Source organism: Sinocyclocheilus anshuiensis, unplaced genomic scaffold (assembly GCF_001515605.1).
Source record: "Sinocyclocheilus anshuiensis isolate Anshui unplaced genomic scaffold, SAMN03320099.WGS_v1.1 scaffold493, whole genome shotgun sequence".
NCBI classification, from domain to species: Eukaryota; Metazoa; Chordata; class Actinopteri; order Cypriniformes; family Cyprinidae; genus Sinocyclocheilus; species Sinocyclocheilus anshuiensis.
In genome coordinates, this window is record NW_015537963.1 from 857,936 (window position 1) to 860,401 (window position 2,466).

A 2,466-nucleotide genomic window follows, 5' to 3' on the forward strand; every position below is an offset into this window, starting at 1 on the left:
CTTCCCACATCGTGATGTAGACATGTGGGGGCGTGTTAGAACGAGCCGTTTTAGGTAGGCGTGATAGACTCTTAACTGTTATAAAGAATATCTCTTTGGATTTGAGACTTTAGTCTTTGCAACTTTACAGATCTTCTTTATGCACCAAGAGCCTGTAACACTCCAAAGAGAAAGGAAAAATTTAAATCGCATCATATGACCCCTTTAAAAGAACACATTCCAGTCAGTTTCAAATACCTCTCTCCTCTTCGCTTCGATTAGTTTTCTTGTATTTTCGACACCTACTGTATTCCTGTCATGAGCGCCGCAAACACCGACTCGATCGTCTCAAGCGCCATTCCAGCTGTTTCCAGTTCGCACTCACCACATTCACTGGTCCAGTTTTAAAGGAACACACTCCAGACAGTTTCAAAGGTGTCCCTCGTCTGCGCATTCGACGAAGGAGCGTCTGGAGGGCTTGCGGCAACTACATGTGACGACCCTGGGCTGGACTCCGCTTTGTCCACGGTGAGAGCCGATCCAGTGATCCACAGCGCAAAGCTGATGTATTTCCTCAGCGACCAGCATGGATCAGCTCTAGGCTCAAGCGCCATTCCAGCTGTTTCCAGTTCGCACTCACCACATTCACTGGTCCAGTTTTAAAGGAACACACTCCAGACAGTTTCAAAGGTGTCCCTCTTCTGTGCTTCGATTAGTTTTCTCCTATTTTCCACACGTTCCCATTTTAAGCACCGCACACGGATTTCGTCGCACACACAGAACCGTTCGCGTTTGAACTCGGGTGACTTGCTGCATGCTCTCTTTCACGTCCTCCACATTCATAACCCAGCACCGTCGGGTTCCTTATTACTGATATCAACCCAAATTGGGTCAAATCAAGTCAGTTTTCTAACCCAACAGTCTCAGAGCATTTGGATTGAAACAATAACCCAGCATGTTTTATATGTGTAGACTATAAAAAAGTACACAGTGTATTTTTTTGCTAAATCGCTTGCAAATATAAGATTGTTTTTTAGGTCATACATACCTATTCTAATAATATTAGAATAGGTAGCCTACCCCTTAGTTTCAAAATACTTACATTGTAATTTTTACAGGTTTTTACCCCTTTATTCCCCAAACTTTGCATATTATTCCCTTATACAAGGAGGTGCTGGATAGGTACACTATAATTACAAAGAAATTACACTGTAAATTCTGTTTATTACGCAGTAATAACAGGAGGTGCTGGATAGGTACACTATAATTACAAAGAAATTACACCGTAAATTCTGTTTATTACGCAGTACATTGCGGGTTGTAATCTATAGCGTTAAAATTATGATGTGCATGGATAAATCATTTATAATAAATACTGCAAGATTCCATTTAAAAGAAAATTGACTTTTATTCTATTTTTTTTCTTTAATAGGCATTACAACAACAACAGCAACAACAACTGCAACAACAACAGCAAAGTCATTGACAGGTAATTGCAGAACTTTAAATTAATGGTATACTTGTAAAAATCACTCACATCTTCATTAGACTTGGTGTTGGACTTCACAGTGCTGATGAGGTACTTTTCTGGCATTGTACATCAAAGCCAGTTCTGGTGTTTATTTCTGAAAAGCACTACTTTTCTCATCTGAACCATAGATTGGGTTCCTATAGAAGGTTCTAGTGTTGAGGTGTTTGAGTTTCTAGTTTGATGACCACAAAGGTTTTTTTTTTGTTAATGGCATTCCCCTCAAAGAAGATATGTAGGTGGTGTTTGATCATATTTTTGGAGACTTTTTAAAATGCTGTATTACAAAAGTCAATGTCTAATCAGAATTAAAGACAATAGAGTGAATTTGGGGATTTCATATATATTTTGTCCCACTTTATTGGTGTCTTTAACTACTATGTACTTGTGTCAAAAAATGATTAAGTACAATGTATTTATTGTAATCATGTTGCATTGTGAAACACATTTGCCAGCCTTGGTGGTCTGGTTAGGTTTAGGTTAGGTTTAAGGGTGAATTAAGAAATAAGCTAAGGTCAACAGTGTAATTATAGATGTATTTAAAGAAATTATTAACAGCTGTAATTACATGCTGTAATTAAAAAAATAAATATACAACCTGAATTCTGGAAATCTTGGGACGTTTTTTAAATTTGAATAAAATGAAAACTAAAAGAATTTCAAATCACATGAGCAAATATTTTATTCACAATAGAACATAGATAACATAACAAATGTTTAAACTGAGAAATTTTACAATTTTATGGACAAAATGAGCTCATTTCAAATTTGATGCCTGCTACAGGTCTCAAAATAGTTGGGACGGGGGCATGTTTACCATGGTGTAGCATCTCCTCTTCTTTTCAAAACAGTTTGAAGACGTCTGGGCATCGAGGTTATGAGTTTCTGGAGTTTTGGTGTTGGAATTTGGTCCCATTCTTGCCTGATATAGGTTTCCAGCTGCTGAAGAGTTTGTGGTC

General features: G+C 37.8%; 1 pseudogene; it reads left to right on the top strand.

The window, feature by feature from the left end:
* Positions 1–2,466, top strand: part of LOC107667926 (nidogen-2-like) — a 24,956-nt pseudogene that overhangs the window by 12,123 nt on the left and 10,367 nt on the right.